General features: G+C 40.7%; 2 non-coding genes across 2 annotated transcripts; both read left to right on the forward strand.

The window, feature by feature from the left end:
* The first annotated feature begins 4479 nt into the window (after positions 1-4479).
* On the forward strand, positions 4480-4566 carry trnay-gua (transfer RNA tyrosine (anticodon GUA)). The gene is given in 2 exon segments: positions 4480-4516; positions 4531-4566. It is a non-coding gene; the product is annotated as a tRNA-Tyr (tRNA).
* A 584-nt stretch (positions 4567-5150) lies between these two features.
* trnay-gua (transfer RNA tyrosine (anticodon GUA)) lies at positions 5151-5237 on the forward strand. The gene is given in 2 exon segments: positions 5151-5187; positions 5202-5237. It is a non-coding gene; the product is annotated as a tRNA-Tyr (tRNA).
* The last annotated feature ends 15383 nt before the right edge of the window (positions 5238-20620 follow it).

Genomic DNA, 20620 nt, shown 5'->3' on the forward strand with positions numbered 1-20620 from the left:
AATTCTTCTTCTGGCTGGCCATATTAAAAAGCCTGGCCACAGTTTTCCTACCTCTGCTCCAAAGTGTGCCCATAACGAGTTTTAGATTACAATGCATATCCAATCAGCTTGTTGTGATCGTAAAGAGCTTTCAGACAACTGTCCTGTTTTTTTATCTATGCATAGATTAGGCCAACATGGACTTTGACTCCGATGCTTTTCACATGCTAATCAATGCTAACAACCGCCCTTTGGGGTGTGAAGTACATTAAAATGGCCAAAGTTAAGTCAGGAAAAAGTAGGGGGTGAAACACCACAGACTAGGAGAATGAGGGTTGTAAACTCGCTGTAGCATGAAAATGACGATAGGTTTGGACCCACCTTGCACTGAACATTTTTGTATGTTAGAGTTTGCGCTGCACTACTTAGGTCACAAAATATAACTCTAAGATTGGGTTATGTTTAGGATTACAACGTGTTCAAAATTGAGTTTGAAAATAGTCATTTTTGTCCTTACCCCGTCGTCAATGTCCTCCAAATAGAGTCCCCAAAAGAGGATATAATCTAGGCTAAGTAGCTTTTAGCTTGTAGCAAGTTTAGAGCCCCCTAGCATAACAGGTCTTTGGACGTTATATTTTGGGCTAAATTTGGTCTGTTTTAGACTATATTAGATCCCAAAATTGTTTTTTTGGGGGGGGGGGGTTACAACATGGTCAAAATTTAGTTCAAAAATAGTTGTTTTTTTGTCCAAATTGTGGTTCATATTTAGTCCGGAGCGAAGTTGATTAAAGCGGTCTTTGTTACGTTTTTAATTTGGACTTTATAACTCAACTAGGATATTTTTGCAAATGTAGTGTGTTTTGGATGCCATATAGTTTAACCCTTCAACGTTCCTTAACAATTTGCCTAAAATCCCCATCCATGTTAGGGAAAAAACTATTATAGATGTAACGTTTACCAAATTGTTCAAATTAGTTATCTGACTACATTAACCAAACACAAACTTCATTCTCCCAACAATGCATGCTCGTTTCTTTCTGGGAAAAGATGGACAAAAATAGCCGACATTTTCACACGGGGGCAGATTTATTTTCTTAAAGAATTTAACTAAGTGAATTCCATTGAATTTAGCCGAATTATTGTCGAATTAGTCTAATTAGTCTTTTTCGAGCCTCCCTCTCATTCTCGATCTGATCTCCCGTCTCTTCTCCCGTCTTTTGTCTTCTGTCTTCTGCCCACTTCTTTTCAAAAGCCGGCGCGTCGGCCCACCCCCCCATGGGGCATGCTGACTCATCCCATGGGCGTGCTGACTCTCTCCCCTGGGGTCAGGTGCAGGCTTCACCACCTCCTCGCCGAAAGGCGCCGCCATGTCTAAAGGAAACTCATATTAGCAAAGCGCTTCTCAAAACCATGCTGACGTCCTTGTGCGTCTGGCCTTCTCCCGGCAGCACTCACAGGAATTCTGTTATCTGATGCATTCCAGACAGCCTAACCTTCTAATGTACCTTGAAGAAAAACAGTCCGTGAATCTCTCTACTGCATCAAACTGAGTACATGTACTTTCTTTGTAGTTAATTTTATAATATCCGTTACAGTCAAATGTATAAAATCTTTCAAAGTACGCAAAGTAGTACGAGGTAAGGCCTTAAAGCCTTACCTCATGCCTTGTCAAATTTGATCACAGTCTGAATAACTAAACATTGAATTTTACACATCTTTCTAAGGGTAGTTTCCAGAAGTGGTCATTTGGAGACGACCACTTTACTACCCTAAAACGTTTGCAAATTTGTATTTTACTTCGGCCAACTTTTTAGTCGTTGCAAAGGATTTTTTTTATGATTGCGCGTCATATTCATGTGTGAAAAGGAATCACGGATTGCCTTGCGCACGTTCTTTCCGGATGTGATTTGAATACATGTCTGACAAATGGCATATAATTATGTTGGAATTTGGCTAACCAATGTGTCACTGATCATTTGATTTGGTCTCTATTGTCTGAGGATATTCGGACCTACCGGAGGCGATATCCATTTTATCAAACAGGCCTGTATAGGCTTACATGCGCTGTGGGCTGTGGGCCAAAAAAGGTGTCAATCGAAAGGGGAGGGCTAACTACCATATTGGGAATAATTCTACGTATCTGTTTATTTTCAAAAGGAGTTTGGGAAAGAAACGAATGAATGTCAAAAAGCAAAGCCAAGTCAAGTCAAGTTTATTTGTGACGCCCTTTATCACAAGGAGTGTCAAAGGGCTACACAGACCATAGATTATTGCAAACTACAGACTATTATGACACTATCCCCTGATCTAAAACCTACATGAGGGCAAGGAAAAGCTCAAAAACATGTCAAATTAAGTCAAGTCCTGTTTATGTGTGAAAACCTTAATCACGATGTGCCTCAAAGGGCTGCACAGACCACAGACTATTGCAAACTACGGACTATTTTGAGACTATCCCCTTGATCTGAAACCTACATGAGGGCAAGGAAAAACTCAAAAACCTCAACATGAGGAGAATGAAGAAACCTTGAGAAGGGACCGCACAGCAACGAAGCATAAATGTTTTCAGCGGATTTCTATTTATCTGTCGGCATTATCGTGTGTTTTGGATTCTACGGATTGTCCTTTTTGTAACGAAGCTTTTTTCGCAGGTATTCAAGGAACTTGAATACCGCTAGGGGACGTAATGGTAAGTTACCCCGGGTTTATAGTTTTTGGATATCTTGTTTCAAACTGATGGTAATGTTTCTCTGATGATTCTATTTTGATTATATCTTGAATCCCAAGAGTTTAAGCTTTCCAATGATATGTGGCATGACCTATTTCAGTGACTGGTGACATCCTACAGAAGTCCGGCCAGCCCGCCGGCGGAACGTTAAGGGGTTAACTTAAATAAAGAGCCTCCATCTGCAAGCCCCTTTGAAACAGACACATATCAACGTGTCAATGTTAAATAACAACAAACACTTAAGCACAAGCGGAATACAACTGCTGCTAGATGAGATGCCATCTTTACATTCAAACGCGGCACGCTTCTCGTGTTGACAGTATACATTGCAAGCTAGCTAAAAACCTGTTATGAACACAACAAGCACTCGTCCAATGAATAGAACAGGTTAAGTCAATCATCGTTTTGTGGCAACTAACTAATGTTGCTAACAGCAGAGCAGCTGCTACATGCTACTAGCATGCATCAAATAATACAAGGTTAGCATGATTAGCTGCATTTCCATGAAGTTTTTCGCAAAAGAGAAACAAAATTCAGTCGGTGAGGTAAAAAAAAAAAAAAAAAATCTCCAAAGTTTGTTAAACGCTGGATCTGCTGCCACACGCTAACAGCAGGTGTCAATAATACAACACTGTGATGTTTTTTGCTAAAGAGATGATATTTTGTCACTGTCCTGTAACCAAAACAAATCTTCAAAATTCCTCTACACCAGAGTAGATTCTACACGCTTGAATAATACATTAGCATGATAACATGAGTTAATAAAGTTTTCAGCAAAAGAGAATGCTTTTTTGTCACTGTCATATGAAAAAAAAAAAAAAAACCTAAGCTCCAAAATTAGTTTATTTTGTGCACCTATTTAGGGCGGTGATAGCCCTGGGAAAGAAGATGAATTATATATAAATAATGTTGTCAAAAACATGAACTAATTTCTCTGGAAGGGCGTCATAAATGTTTTCAGACGCCTCTGCAGTGTTTTGTGTTTACATATATGCGTTGCGGAAAGAGCAGCTCGCTGTTTTTCTCGCTACCGTCACAAAAAACAACAACAACAAAAGTAAGCCACACCTCATTTAAATCCGCAATGTTTTGAATGTAGCAAAGAAGAAGCAGCTTGTGGTCCAGAAATTATGGTAATGACATAACCGGACAAAAGCATTGATGTGACCCGCAGGTGAAAGTGACACCGTTGTCCTCGGCTTCCCTCGAGATACTTCGTTGTCCGCTCAGTGTTCTTGATATAGCAATATCTATTACCTAGCCCTGAATAGCGCTTAGTGAGGCTTCTATTGTATTGCGAGACGACGACCTACGCAGTCTTGCGCTCTTAGGTTTCCTTCAGGGAGGCCCTGCTAGTTTACTATTTGGCTAATGTGTGACTTCCTGACCGGGGCAAGGTCATGACTGCTAGGCAATGGACGTCTACAGAAAAAGGGACATTTTTAGTTTTTATATCTTGTTTCAATGACAACAACATATCTTTTTTGTTTGTTTCTATGGTTAGCATCTTCTTGCATCACCCTCTTCATCACTGCAAGCCATAGCAAATCAATCAATTTAAAAAATACTACACTGTATCACACTAACATGTAAAGGCTTTAGAAAGCCCACACAAAGATTGTGGGAAGTCTTTCAGACGATGGCGTATCGGCATTTTCATGATGCCGAGACGCAGAGTAGATAAACCAGCTACAGATCAACCCTGCACCATACCGGGCGTCATGGCACTGTTTTCACCTACAAAAGGGAAAAACAGTGATATGTAGCTATCCCCTTCGATAGCTCAGTTGGTAGAGCGGAGGACTGTAGTGGATAAGCCTGTAATCCTTAGGTCGCTGGTTCAAATCCGGCTCGAAGGATTCCTTTTGGAACGATACAAAAACTGAATGGACTGAAAGGTAGTTCAGACAATAGCATATTAGCACTTTCATGATGCCGTGACAGAGACCAATAGCAGCATTGTATCGCACTAAATGTTTAAGAAGAGGACCCAATTCCAAAAGTGAACAAAGAGGGAGGAAGTCATTGTGGGAGCGTGTTCGGCCGATAACTTTCAGCGTTCTGGAACCTTCATGATGCTGTGACGCAGATCAATAGAACAGATAACTAAACCAAAAATTGGCTAGCGGAATATGACATGATTCACGTCAAGAATAATTTACTTTACATCTTTGATAGCTGAGTTGGTAGAGCGGAGAATTCTAGTGAGGTTAGGCGAAGATCCCTAGGATTCTGGTTCAAATCCGGCTTGAAGGACAGGTTTTGGAAGTTTCAAAAAAGGATAAACACAAGCTTACACAATTTGAGCTAAATGAACTGCCAAAAGAATAGTTCAGCCAATAGCATATCGGCACCATCATGATGCCATGACATAAACCAATAACAGACCATATCAGGCATCAGCTCGACTACAAACCAAGAGAACCAATTCAACGATAGACTACCTTCGATAGCTCAGTTGGTAGAGCGATGGACTGTAGTGTACAATTGTGAAATCAGTAGGTCGCTGGTTCAAATCCAGCTCAAAGGAAGTTTTACAAGTCCGAAATGTGCCCACTATTCCTCTCACTCTTGTTTTTAAAATAACAATTCCTCGTAGATGTTTTTCATTCGTTCAATAGCTCAGTTGGTAGAACAAAGTGCTGTTGTAGCCAATACAGGGATTGCTAGTTGAAATCTGACTTGAAGGATGCATATTACAAGTCCAAAATGTTCACACTACTCTCAATCTAACTAATATTGTTTTGGCTTAAAAAGGATGGAAAACATTGATTTAAGAGCCAGGTAAAGTAAGGTTTAAGATTCAGTTTCAACTAAATGACTAAAAATATGGAAAAAAAAAAATCAACCTTGACCCTTGCAATAGATTTCTCACTCTCGTGGCATCGATATAAAGTTGTTATTTATCATCTGGCACAGTTTTTTTGAATTAAAAAGAAGGCACAGTCTTTGTTTTTGCTTCCAGGCCTACACAGCTTCATGTGATTTACCGTGTCTGCCTGTGAACATAAACATGAGACTTTCAGGAGTGCCGAGCACTGTTGACTGATCTTGTTTCTTTTGTAGCAACCAAGGCAACCTTATCTGGATGTGATACAAAGTGCTCATTGTTTGTAATGCCATCTATTTGATTGACATGTATGAACTAAGCAAGTTTGAGGAGTTAACTGCACTACATGAACTCGGTGTAAATCTTTCACCTGCATCTAGCAATGACCTCACCAATGTTTTGCTTTCTGGTCTCCTGAAAGTCTTGCATCAAAGGTTTGCAGCTGGTTCAAAATACGGCAGCGAAACGTTTGACTAGGACAAAAATATTTGAGCACAGCACCCCAATTTTAGCTTACTTGCTTACTGTGTGTTTTAAGATGTGACTTTAAGGTGCTGTTACTAACATATAAGTGTTAACATGAACTTGGCCCCTCTTATCTCTCCAATTTGATTCCTCCTTCTTGGAGCCTCTGCTCGTAGAATGCTAGTGTACGTGTGACTACAAGAGCTAAGAAGGCTTGAGAGCATTCTCCATCCGGACCCAAGTGTTATGGAATCCTTGTCCCCCTGAGATAAGATCTGCAACCTCGGTGAAAGAGTTCAAATTTTAAGACACACTTTTATTCTATCGCTTATGATCGATGTGGACCTCATACTTTTCTTTTGCTGTCCTTTTCGGCTTCCGAGCTAGTGGCGAAATGAGGAAGAAGGGCGAACCAGGATAAGTTAGCAGGCCAGCACCTGGACCTGAAGAATGTCATCATATCCATCCACCGGCTGTATTTGGGAAGCTAAGTCGACACTGTCTTGGACTTGAACAATTTAGAATAGAATAGAATAGAATATACCTTTATTGTCATTGTTACAAAATGTGTTGAGCATATTGTGACAACGAAATTGGACGTGGTACGCCAGTTTCACATTTAACAGTGAGGATAAAAGAAAACAAAAAAGATAAATGAACAAAGATAAAGGTTATAATTTACTTTACTTAATTTTATTTTATTTGACATATTACCTATGTTTATTGTTGACGATGACTATGATTTGAGGATTATAACCCAATGCAAAATCTATTGCAGCTTGGTCATCCTGGAAAGGGGATTACAAATTGGGGGGACTGATGTTTTGGAGTTTTTCCATGCCCCCATGCCGGTTTCAGATCAGGAATGGTGCAATTGTTGCCTGTGCAGTCCTTTGAGACATTGTGTGATTAAGGGCTATACAAATAAATATGACTTGACTATTCAATCAACAAAGAAAATGGAAGGAATACTGTAGTCCTTTTCCTGATCTCTTCAGGATTTTATCTGTTCGGCCCAGGACGTTTAGCTGAGCGTAACGCGACCTTTCATCCCGAAGCGATAATCCGGCTGTCGGCGAACACGTGTGATGTTTGCAATTGCCGTCGGGCCTTGATGAGGGATTTTGGGCCCCACGCGCCAGCTCACAGAGCAGCTCGATCCTCAAAGGGCTGACGGGTCTTTGGCATTCAAGCGTAGTGTTTGGGAGCTTGTTTAGACTGTATGTATGTATTTGAACAGAGATCATTGTGTGTGCGTGTCATCATGTGCCGCTTCCAACAAAAGCCAATAACAGGAGTCTTTATAGCAAAGGTCGCGTGTTTAACCCCTACATTTGCAAATTCATTTTGCAGCCCCTCTGTTTAGATTCTCCCGAGGCGGACGGCGAACACTGCCGCGCTTGTTCGCTGCACAAAGACGTCAAGCAGGCACGTAAATGCATAAAGGTCGACTCCCACATCATGGCTCCATACATGAAACTGCTTAAGTTAACAAAGGGAAATCAAAAACAATGTTGTTTTTGGTCATTCACGTTCTGAGGGTGGCGAGTTCCCTGACAAAGTCAATATAAAAGAAAATACGCTGTATACTTAAAAATAGCGTGTTGGGTTTAAAGAATACGTTCATAAATTCCTGAAGCTTCTTAAAAAGACGTTGACATACAGACTCGCACAGTCATATGTGGAAAAACTGTTTGAATCTTGTCCCTTTTTGGCCACGCACAAGTATTTGTCGTTGATGTAGTATGTTGGAGAAAATGCCGAAAAATGGAGCTGAAAAAACACCGTATTTCATATTGTTAACTGAGAATATTGTAAAGTAGGAACGCTGTAAGCAAGGCATGTGCTGTATTTTTGTTTAGGCTAAAATGATTTTAGCACTTGACTCAAAAACCTATGAAATGTACCTTTTTGTCAAATCTTGCAATTATACGCGTCACCAACCCTAACTCCAAGTTAACCTCTTACTTCCAGAGTCTCCTCAAAAAGAAGAGTTCTCACACTTGGTCTGTGAATTTTACTCCATTCCACACTTCCTTTGTGATATTTCTTTGCTTTGTCCAAGAAGTGATTGAAAAAAGCCCAAGTTAGTAAGGGGAGTGACTTTCAACCAGTGTTCTGTGAACCGCAGGATATTGCCTAGTCTTATATTTACAAAAACAACATTCCATTGTTAAGGATCTCTGCTTTCTTCCAATGATCAGCTGATTAACTAACGTTCATCCACATATATATATAGATATATATATATATATATATATAGGTGGGGGCAGATTCCTTTTTTTTATTTTCTATGATACACAAATTATCTGATCATGAGGTAGTACAGTATATTTAAAAACTTATTTCCAAAAATAATAACATATCAAAGTGTCAGAACCAGAACAGAGACAGGACCCTCTTGCGTGGAAAGGATTGCATCCACAATCCGGTGATCGCTGGTCGCGGGAAGCAGGTCGCTCTGAACGCGGAAGTGGCGAGCGATGGCGGTGTTGGGAACGGAAAAAATGGGTCAGAGCAAAAAAACGTGTCAAAGCCGGGGAACAGACGGGAGCAAAACCAGGAGTGAGTCATGGCCAAAAAAGCTTGCCTTGAGTAAACTGAGGGTCGCAGACGGACTGACAACAGGTGACAGAAAGGATTTAAATAAGGACAGGGAGCCAATCAGAATCCGAAGGAGTTGGCACCAAAGGAGCGGGCACAGGTGCATCACATCAGTAATCATGACACAAAGTAAAAATCTTGGTCAAAGTTTTACTGTAATTAACCAAACTGATTTTTACAAAAAAAATGTAGTAAAACAAATTTTTTTCAAATGCATTTTGTTTATTATGTTTGTTGTTTTTATAGAAAAACAAGTGCAAAAATAGGAAAACTTGAAAAACTCTGCGCTTGTTTGCTGCACAAAAACGTTTAAGCAGGGACATAAATACTCCTACAACACGGCTCTGTACATTAAACTGCTGAAGTTAACAAAGAGAAAACAGACCAATGCTGTTTCTGCTCATTCACATGCTGACCCCTGCGAGTTCTCTGACAAAGTAAACATAAAACAAAATACGGTTTGTATCAGGCATGAAAATGGGTCAGGGCTTAAAAAGATGAGGGTTCGAAGTAAATACCCTATTTATTAGTGTATGACACCCACCCCATATTTTTTAAATTAAAAATTAGTATCAAATTTTGTTTGACTTTTTCTTAGCTCAGACTAAGCATTGAAACGGACAAATGTTGAACACATGTGGCCATGATTCATATAATTTATCGACAACTATGAACACGATACCACGATAAAATTTACAATATTGTCAGGACCAGAACAGAGACAGGACCCACTTGCGTTACGTTTCTCTCAGTTTTATGGGAAGAAAGGAAAGGGTTGCCGCCACGATCCGGTGATCACTAGGCGCGGGAAGCAGGTCGCTCTGAACGCGGAACGTGTCGCGAACGGAAAAATCGGTCAGTAGCCAGGACAGGAGAGCAAAAACGTGGTCGTGTCGGAAGCGAGTCGTAAGCCAGTAAAGGAGAGTAGACATGGTCGGGGATAAAAAAAGTCGAAAGCCGGGACGGGAAGGTAGAAGTGGTCAGGATCAAAAACGGGTCGAAACCGGGGGACGAACAGGAGCAAAAAACAGGTTGGAGTCAAGGTCGAAAAAAGGACTTGCCTAGTGTAAACTGAGGTTCGCAGAAGAACTTACACAAGGCGACAGACAGGGGTGGGTTTAAATAGGGACAGGGAGCCAATGAGAGTTCAAGGCAGTTAGCGCCAAAGGAGCGGGCACAGGTGATTCACATTGGTAATCATGACAAATATGTAGACTTCAAAGTCTGATTCATCCTCAAATACCCGAAGAGTTGATTCCCTTATTGCTCTTCTTTGCGTCACTGGTACCGTGAATAAAAAGAAGTGAGATGAGATCAAATCTAATGCACGTTACACACGAATACAGTAGTCTTGACTGCGCTAACTACACTGATTTTAGTTCAAACGCACTGCCTCGAACAGCCAATTCACTCTTGAAATCTCACAATACCCCTCATCCCCACCTCATTACACCATTTCCAAATTTAAAAGGAAGAATTTCTCCCAAAGGTGAGACATTGCCATGCCTGTGCAAAAGAAAATCCAGGCCATGGAAATGCGATGCTACAGGAAACTTCTAGGCTACATTCACATAGGCCATGTGGACCCTACGAAGCACTGTTGTCAACTGGTATGGTTATGTTACAAGATCATCAGGACTGGCCGGCATAATTCTCCAAGAAGACCGAAAAGAACTGGGCCGACAACATTAAGGAATGGTCTTGTGCCAACTTTGCAACAACCAGGCTAGGAACCGTCAGCAGTGGAGAGAGCTGTCCAGAGTTGCTTGCTCAGTGGTGCCCCGACGACCCAGGCGGTTAAGTTATCCGTAAACCGTGAAGCTTCATGTTATGCCACAACAGTTGGTATTTACGATCGTTTGAGATCTGTGTGTTCAAAGCGCTCGATAAACATATGTTCTTAAGGGGTTCTTTAGAAATAAAGGACACGCCGAAGACGCATGCCACATGTGGCTCGGCATGTCTCGTGAGAGAGAAAACAGAAAAAACAAAACATACAAGATGTTCGGTGGTTTTGTGGCCTCGCGTGTTGCCTGCCACGAAATTGCAGCTGCCTCCATCAGAAAAGATCACAACCGAAGATGAAACAAGGCTATGCCACATTTGATCCATCTGGAAAAAGTGGAGACACATTTTCCAGTCTTTGAATCTTCTAACCGTACTTTCCAAACTACGAGGCGCACCAGGATATAAGAAACAATCCCCCCAAAAAACACTCTTTAGTGATATTTCATAAATAAGGCACATCAAGTAGGGCTGCATAATTAACCTAAATAGAATCGATATCGCGATGTGATGTAGTGCAAATGTGTATTCTTAAGACACTGCGGTTTTTGTTTTAAAGATTTTGTAGAGAAGGGCATTGTGGGAAGTAAGTCAGTCACCCTGAAAGATATAAACAAATGTATGGCCGGAAGTAATCAAAACATTTTCCACTTAGAATGCTTAGATTGAGTTAAGAAAAAGCGAAACGAAGTTACACCGAACTTCCTATTTTCTCATTTCTTTAACATATCTAGAACCATGACTAAAAATAGTGTGATAATGAGATAAGATCTCTTAATGTTTAGTTTGACTCCAGGGGTCTTGAGAGTAAAATCCAGCACCCACCTAGGTTTGAGTCCCAGTGAATCCAATGATATGTAATTGTCGACAACTACTAAATTCAGTAGAGATTCTGTGCTGTTAGCTTTGCTATTCGGCTCGATCCCTGCTGCCACAATTACACAATTATGATCAGAGATAACATTTATAAACTGATCAATAATGGCCCAAAAATAATAACATTGGCATCTCCAATTGTGTCCGCAAATAAAACGTTCCAGATTTTAAACTGTTTGTATAAATTTCCGGCCAATTTTTGGGGTGCGCCGTATTGTCCAGAAAATAAGGTACTATGGAGAACAAAAGACTTTTTTTCCCGCCGAAATTTGTTGACAGGCAAGAAGATAAACAATTTTACTTCTCACAGGAAACGCCTCAGACGAGGCACCTGCCGAGCCACGGCGTGACCCCCGATGCCGCTTCCTGTCTCGGCGGAGCCCGTCTCCAAAGAGCTAGTGCAGGAAATAGCTAGCAAGACCGTGTGTTTGTGTGGAGCTCTGCAGAGTGCCAGTGCAGCAACTGTCTGCATGGGAACAATAGCACCTGTCGCCATGGGCAACTAAACAATAGTGGCCAGATGGAGGCAGAGAACGTAAGCAAACTCCAGCCAGCCTAAAGCAATGGCCCTCCAGGTAGAAGATCATGTTATACAGTGCCTTGCAAAAGTATTGACCCCACCAGCCCTACCTCCAAGAACGTTTGACATTTTGCCTTGTTTGAGGCTTTAAACTTGTAGATTAAAAACTGAAAATATTAGATAACAATCAACAACATGTGAGATACAATGGTGAAAAGAAAACAAATGTATTCAACATTTTATAGTGTGCTAATGAAAAAAAAATCCAAAAGTAGTTGTTACAAAAATATTGGCCCCCTTTTGCTGCAATCACATATGGTTATGTCTCTAAAAGTTTTGCATTTCTTGAAACGGGAATATTTGCCCATTCTTCCTTACTAAACAGCTCAAGTTCTTAAAGGTTTGATGGTGATCGTTTGTACACAGCATTTTTCAGATCTTTCCACAAATGCCGTATAGGATTGAGGTCTAGACTGTAGCTACGCCATTTTAACACCTCTATATTGCTAGTTTTAGACAATTGTAGATTTTGCTCGTCTCTTGCAGACTCCAAAATATTTTCTACCAAAATCGGCTTGGATTTGACTCCATCCATCTTCCTATCAACTCTAACAATCTTCCCAGTCTCTGCCAAAAAAAAGGCAATGCCAGAGCATAATGCTGCCACCACCATGATTGATAGTGGGGTTGGGGTTTTCAGGGTGATGTGTTACGCTTAAGTCAAATGGAACACTTTGCATTCAGCCCAAAAAGTTCAAATTTTTTCTCAACTGATCAGAGATCACCGTGCTCCACAATGTTATTTGTGTCTCCCATGTGGCTTCTTGAAAACGCCTAACGGGCCTTTTAATGGTATTCTTTCGGAAAGGGCTTTTCTTTTGACATTCTTCCATAAATAACAGATTTATGTAGAGTATGACTCATAGTTGTCTTATGCACAGATTGTCCCACCTCATCCGTGTATGACTGCCTGTCATCCAATCTGATAATGGACCTCTTGGTTGCTTCTGTGATTGGTTTTCTCCTTGTTTAGGCCGAAGGTTTAAAGGAACAGCTGGCCGTTTTGGTAGGATTGCGGTGGTATTACGCTCTCTCTATTTTGATATTATTGGCCGCACAGCACTCAGAAAAATGTGTAAATGTTGCGAAATCTTCTTGTATTCCATTCCTGTTTTGAACTACTCCACAACCTTATCCCAAACCTGCCTGGTGTGTTCTTTGGTCTTTATAATGCTGTCATTATGCTTTATGTTTAAGTGCATTTAAACCGAGGCTTAATGTCATACAGGTGCACTCTGTTACTAGACCATTTAGAAGTAATCAGGGAACTCCTAGAGTCTGTTGGCTGAGCGGAGACAACAAGGGGGTAATATTTTTGCAAGACCTACTTTTCAGATTTATTTATTGTTAATTTAAAATAAAATGTTGGTTCCAATTCACAATTGTGTCTCACATGTTATTGATTTTTAGAAATTATTTTCAGTGTTTTAGCTTTAGGGGGGCAATGCGTTTGCAAAGCACTGTATTTAGAGTACTTGAAATCTAATGGTAAATATATTCTACTATCTCTGCTTCAAACTGCAATATCCTTATATTGGATAGATTTTTTTTTCCTTGATTTGGGTCGGAGCTTGTCATTAGGGTGGAATGGTGGGTTTCGAAGTGAAAACAGTTAAGAACCCGTGCTTTAAAAGATACCATGTTTTTCATGTTTGGGTATTAAAAGTGCATCTGCCAGGTTTGAACCCCACCCACTCGTTTATTGAAAACAAAGAAGCAAAAAGTCCGCGTTTGCTTTTGAAGTACACACACTGACACATTTGAAAAAGAAAAAGCCCCCCCCCCCCCCCCCCCTTGCCTTGCCACTCAAACGGCCAACTTGTCCTTCGTTTTGTTTTCCGAGCGTCTCAACGCACGCGATACGCCCCTTTCTCCTCACCTCCGCAAATAAACACTTACTCTAGTGACTCAAAAGCGTCATCATTCATGTTCAAATGAGCGCTTCTTTTTCCCGGGCCACAAAGAATGCCATGGGGCTTTTCTATACGCTTTACGTGTTTGTATATTTGTGTTGCGTTTAGGTGCCAAGGGCTGGCTTGCCATGCTGCATAAAGAGCAGATGGCGACCCTGACTGGGCAGAGAACCCATTGAGTTCTATTCAGCGGCAGCAGGACGACAGGTTGGTCCGTTCATTGAACGCACCGCTGTCACCGAGCGAGAGAAAGGAACAAAAACTTTTGTCCCGATTCAAGTGGGCAACTAGCTTATTGAAAGGAAGGCCCCGCGCGACAGTGGGATTTAATTAGCGCACAAGGAGCTGAGTTGCTAATCGATATCGACCGAGTGGGACGGAAAGTGAAAGGATCGTCCTGGTTTAAAGGGACAGTGTGTAATATGTGACCACTAGATGCGTTTTATTATGGGTTGCGATCAAAAATGAGTCCAAAAAAAAGAAAAAGAATAAAAAGTAGGAAACAGGAAAAAAGAGGGAGGAATAATAAGGAAGAGAAAGAACAACAATCTAAAGAATAAAGGAAAAAAGGAACAAGAACAATGATACAGCTGCAAGCCAAATGGAAAAGAAAAGGGGAAAAAATTAAGAAAAAATCAAAAGACATCATGAAAAAAGAAGAAAAGGGAATGCAGGAAAAGAAAGAAGAAGAAAAAGGGAAAAAGAAACAAAGAAGGGAAAAGAAAAAAAACACCAAAAAAAGAAATAAAGACAGAAAAAATACATGGTTTTGGGTGTACCCATATCAGCAAGATGTCGGACAATAATGTCAGCTCCTTCAAGGGAAGCTTCGTGTAATACAAAATTTCTCGACTACAAACATTTAAAAAAATGCTTATTTATATAAATTGTTATGTATTTCTTCCTTCTTATTTAAATCTAGATTGTTGTTGTTTAACAAATTATTTCGTTTTCACCACCAGGAGGTGCTAAAAAATACACACTGTCCATTTGACAAAAGACAGTTTGCCAGAATGAAATTATGAACTATTTACCCCCGGAATAGAGCATTCCCACCTTATGCCATTTTCACTTTACTGTGAGTAATAAAATGTATTTCCCCACTATAAAACATCAACAACCATTCATTTAGCAGGCCAAAAAACGTACAAAATTTTAACTTTGTTGTGATTGTGGGTAAGTAGAATCTAGTCTCTAAAATGTCAGTCCGATATTAGTCAACGTCATATAATATGCTGGTCTGCTATTTTATGGTTTATGTCACAGCATCATAAAACTGCCGATATGCAATTGGCTGAACTCCCTCCCATAATGCCTTTCTCTGTATTCATTCAATTCAGAATCTCATTTGCTTTGAAAAGACGTGTCAGTGATATAATACCCTATTTTCCTGGACTCTATTTATCAGCTGAGGGTCCATAAAAATGTGTGATGCTATATGGACTATCAAAAACCTGAAAACCATGAAAAGAAAGCTTGCAATCATCAAGAAATATAAAGAAGCCGCGTGAATGGCTACCCTCTCTAAGTTGCATGTTTGTAACCAATCAACAATTGAGCATGACAATCCTTACAAACGGAAGTTTCAAAATCAGTCTGATTTTAAATTATCCTTGGCAATTTGAGCAATTCACTCGATCATAACTCTTAGTGACTTTCATACTATCGTGTCATAATGTCGGTTTTCACTGTGCAAGCCCTCGAAGGGTTACTGTGTAATATCAACCCACTAGATGTTACTGTATTGTGCAGTGAAATTGAAAACAAGTGGTACTAAGTAAAAGGAAGAATACAAACTAGGGTTTCTAACAACACAGTGGTGGGTCATTTTGACCCGAGGACAACAGAAGGGTTAAGTACTTACAAAATACAAAACGAGCACAGAAAATGCAGTTTTCTCTTAAAACCGAATCAAAATCACAATATAGGTTTGAAACATTGCAGTTATTATTATTATTTTATTTTTTGAAGTCTACTAAGGCAAATAAGCAACCAACGAATTACCCCGATACAGTGCAGTTGTTTTTGTTTTCCGATGACCTTTTCAGTCATAACAAGGTTTGTTTTTTGGCAGCGTTACGCTCAGTAGGCAGATACAATTCAACGAAAATCTCATCAGAGCCGCAGAGCGAGCAGCATATGACTATGTGTTCTAGTTGTCAGCGTGACTTTAGTGCCGCTTGTTGCATGTGTATGCATTGATGCTTCGGAACAAGGCTGTCATTAACCCCTTGTCTTGTCGGGGAGGACCACCCACGTCTGAGCGTGTTGCCTAGATTTCCGAGGCGCCCGTTGCAGTTTGCATATGCTGTGTGTTATCTCAACACTTCAGTGCCACCATTTATGCTGCAGTAATTATGCCTGGCATTGGATTCCATCCATCCATCCATTATCTGCACCGCTTGTCCTCAGTAGGGTGGCGGGGGTGCTGGAGCCCATCCCAGCTATCTTCGGGCAGTGAGTTGCCAGCCAGTCGCAGGGCACACAGAGACAGACAACTCACTCGATCATTCACACCTAGGGACAATTTGGACCGGCTAATTCACCTGAAATGCGTGTTTTTGGAATGTGGGAGGAAACCGGAGTGCCCGGAGGAAACCCACACAAGCACGGGGAGAACATGCAAACTCCACACCGGAAGGTTCGACCTTATGACCTCAGAACTGTGCCGCACACGCGCTAATCACTGCGCCGTCTTGCTGTGGCATTGGATTGCAAAAACATAAATACGACAGACAAAGCTACGACCTTCAAGAATATTGCAAAACGAGGGGAAAGTTTTCTTTCTACTAGTATATTTTCATGACCATAGGGCGCAGTCTCCATAGCTAGTTCTAGCAGGAAGAATAATTTGAGAGTGGAGTACACATTCGGGCCCCAGTGCTCTAGAATGCTCTTCCCCCTGAGATTTGATCTGCAACCTCAGTGGAAATCTATACGTAAGAAACACTTCTACTCTATAGCATATGAATGACCTACATTTCACATTGATAATATCTGTGTATTATTTGTTATTGCAACATCTATTACAGCCTGGTCATTCTGGAAGGAAGTGACCTCATGTGAGGCCCCTTCTCGAGGTTTCTTCATTTTCCTCATGTTGAGGTTTTTGAGTTGTTCCTTGCCCTCATGTAGGTTTCAGATCAGGGGACGATGTCATAATAGTCTATACGGGTTACTTATGCAAGCCTTAAACATACTTCTATGAACCTTAAACATACAAAATATAGCACTGAAGCAGCTTACGAACAAATTCAATTTCGTTACTAGATGATCGTTGGTGCAAGTAGGGCAGCGTCCGTACCACTTTAGAAGAAAGAGTGCCAGGTTTTTCGAAGCCAAGGCACGTGTCCCATTCAGTATTGGAGCACTTGTACACAGTTTAGAAGGACAATCTTTCCCGTAACCAACACACTCATAATCAATCGTTTGCATGTACTTTCTGCGGTATCTAAAGTATTATAGTACTCATAACAATGTCTTTTTATTATAGTCGTTATAGTTACTACTGATGAACAATGGGAAATATCTATCAATTTATTGAATTATGAAGTCAAGCTCCAGTCTGTTTAATTCTATTGATTGAAGATGTAAAATATTGGAATGTTATTGTAAACTAAAAATTTAAACACACACAAAAATAATTTGAGTTTCTGTGTTTTTATTTTTAGTTTATTTTTTGAATATAGCATGTTGTTAAAAATTCGTTAATATAAATTCCTTGTTTAATGGCAGAAAATGTAAATATTTTTAAGTATCATTTTAAGGGGTCTAATCTTGTTTTTTCTTTTAAAAAATAAGAAAAATAATCATTCAAAAGATAAAATTAGCACATACATTAGAGCAATAAAGAGTTCTTTTTTTCTCATTCAAAAATAGTTGCTACTCAGATCAGAAGGAATTAGTATTTTTAATTTGATTTTTTATATGACCTAGGCCAAAACATTTATTCAACCAATATTTTTTCTTACTTAAATTAAGAAACAAGTTTATAATATCTTTAAAAAATAAGGAGCAATTTCTTTCAATGGAAAATGGTGTATTTAATTTTGTACTAGAAAAAAATAGTGGGATGCTTTTTAACAACTCTGAAAATTTTCCTTCCATAAATAAACAACATTTAAATCAAATATCTGAGTGAGTCTCTTATTTTGGCACGACAGAAACTAGTTGACCCTCCAGTAACCCTGAAACATCGTAAGTTGGTGTCAAAAGCAGAGGATCTCGTATACGCTTTGTGAACTCCAGCCACGAAAAAAATCATCAAATAAATAAACAAAGCAGTTTAAGGACAGCAACAAACCAACATTTTCGGGTGTTCTTATTAAAATCAATGTAATTAAATAAAAACACCTTCCGTTTTGTAAAAGCTTGAGTGTGCCTTCAGTGACGCTCTTGAAAATTGTATCACTTTTAATCCTTTGGACAACAGATTATCCCAGCTCAGCTTACTTGAAACCCAAGATGAGAGTGTTTGCTTAGTTGGTTTCAGCCGTGCATTTGAAAATCAGTACTAGGAGCAACTGTGTCAATACACAAACTTCTGAAACCAACTTGAAATCTATGACGCCATCATATTCGGATGGATATAATCCACAATCATCCAAAACCTGTAAAAATCGGTAACAATAGGAGTTCCGAAAAAAAACCGCACAATGAGTTACAGTAGACCCCTGAGAGACTGGCCGTTACGGTTCTTATTAAGAGTAAGGACGGATTTAAAGCAAACAAAGTATTTTAAGGGAATGACAATTCTAGAAAGTGGGGATTTTAAAATTAATTTTAATCTGCTTCCGCCGTCTCCTCCTGCTCTGCATCCACCTGCTACTTCACTGTACCAGCTCAAGCCACGTCACACCATTTCATTTTTCCTTTGCATGTTTGATTATTTATAATATTATACAATTACCACAGAAAAAAGTTATGTTGTATCCCAGGCGCCAACAGTTAAAGCACCTAAGCAAAGCCACCCACTTCCTCCGACACACATTTACTCAGCTCTTCGTGTGTTTGTGGACCGCAACACACGCAACAACACCATCTTCATTCACGAACTTGTTTTTGGTCAAGTCAACTGTGCGTACAACCGCACGCAAGCTTCCAGGGTCGCGCCTTGCTAACGTTAAGTTTGGCAATCAACGCCCCCTTGCATTGTATCCGCACAGCTGGGTGGGCGGGGCTTAGAAACACACACTCTTACACACACAAACAGGCACACACTTCGACCCTTTTGACACGGTGCAAACGTCTCAAGGATGACATGGCCTAGAGCAGTGTTTCTCAACCGGTGGGTCGGGACGCATTTTCACTATGTCGCGGGCATTTGACTTTGCAAAATAATTATGACAAAAGAAAAACTTAAATGAGGGTCATTTAGAATCCTTAACAGTAGATGGCAATGATGCCCTGATTGAGGGTCAGCCGTTGTTTGCAGATGACACTGGTTTGGGGGCTGACTGCAGCAGGACTGAGTGCTTTGGTTGTGGAGTTCGATAGAGTTTCTAAGAAAAGGAAGCTTAAGGTGAATGCAGACCACAGTAAAGTAATGAGGTGTTCGTGAGGTGGTGAGGCAGCTGGATTAGAGATTTTGTTGAATGGTGTAAAGTTGCAGGAGGTAGATAGTTTTAAGTATTTAGGTTCATATGTGGCGGCAGGTGGTGGTTTGTAGAAAGAAGAGTCTGGGTGAAGGGTGTTGAACAGATTGTTCAAATGTAGAGATCAGCGAATGGATGCAAAGCGAGGATTGTAGGAAGGTGTGGTGGTACCAACAGTTATGTATGGCTCAGAGGTTTGGGGTTTGAGAGTAAATGAGCGCAACTGTTTAAATGTCTTTGAAACTAGATAGTTGCATAGTATACGAGTGAAACAACTGGATAGGTTAAGGAATGAGGAAGTATGGAGAAGAACTGGTGTGGTGAAAGAGCTTGCCCAGAGGGTGGAGGAAAATGTTCTGAAATGGTTTGGACATATGGAAAGAATGGATGAAGGCCGTTTGACTAAAAGTGTATGTAGTGCAGAAGTGGTGGAAAATACATTTAGAGGATGGCCGAAATATGGTGAGAGGGATGAGGTGAATCATGCTCTGGATGTGAGATCAGTGAATTTAATGGATGCAAGTGTGTGAGCAAGGGATAAATGTGAATGGCGAAGGATAGTTAAGAATGACTGGTGTTGAAGAATATGATGCGGTGGGGGTAAACCAGTGAATGCTGTCGGGCGTCTCTGCTGATGAAAGGTTGCATGGCGCAGCAACTCACCCCTTGTTGTGTTGTGGGCTTAATGTTTGGTGTCAGGTTGAGAAAAGTAAAGGGGAATGTATGTTTTGGTGAATGTGAGAATGTTCTTGTCTCCAGCTATCTCCCACTAGGGCGATATGGCTTTGGTACTGGTGGTTCGGAGCTAATTGCCATAGGCTTTCTGTGCCCCACTTTACAACAATTTCCTTTTGCGATCCCCATTTTAGAATGGACTGTATCCCAGGGATATACTGCACTTCAACTATGTTTTCTTGGACGTGAACTTCAGTTAAAGTAGCACCGAGGCTGGGTGGTTAGGTCCAGGGTTCAATTCCAGCTACCGCAGCCTTCCGCAAGTTTGCATCTTCTTCCTGTACCTGCGTGGGTTTTCTCTGGGAACTCCGGTTTCCTCCCACAATTCATAAACATGCATGCCAGGTTAGTTGGCCGGTTCAAATTGTCCCGAGGTGGGAATTGGCAAGTGTGTTGTCTGTCTCTGTATGTCCTGCGACTGGCTGGCAACCAGTTCAGGGTGTGCCCTTCCCACTGCTCAACGATGGCTGCGATGGGCTCCAGCACCCCTAGAACCCTCGTGAGGATAAGGGGCGCAGAACGGGGATGGAT

This window comes from Urocampus carinirostris, chromosome 7 (genome assembly GCF_059441175.1).
Source record: "Urocampus carinirostris isolate Australia breed hairy pipefish chromosome 7, RoL_Ucar_1.0, whole genome shotgun sequence".
In the NCBI taxonomy this organism is placed as follows: domain Eukaryota; kingdom Metazoa; phylum Chordata; class Actinopteri; order Syngnathiformes; family Syngnathidae; genus Urocampus; species Urocampus carinirostris.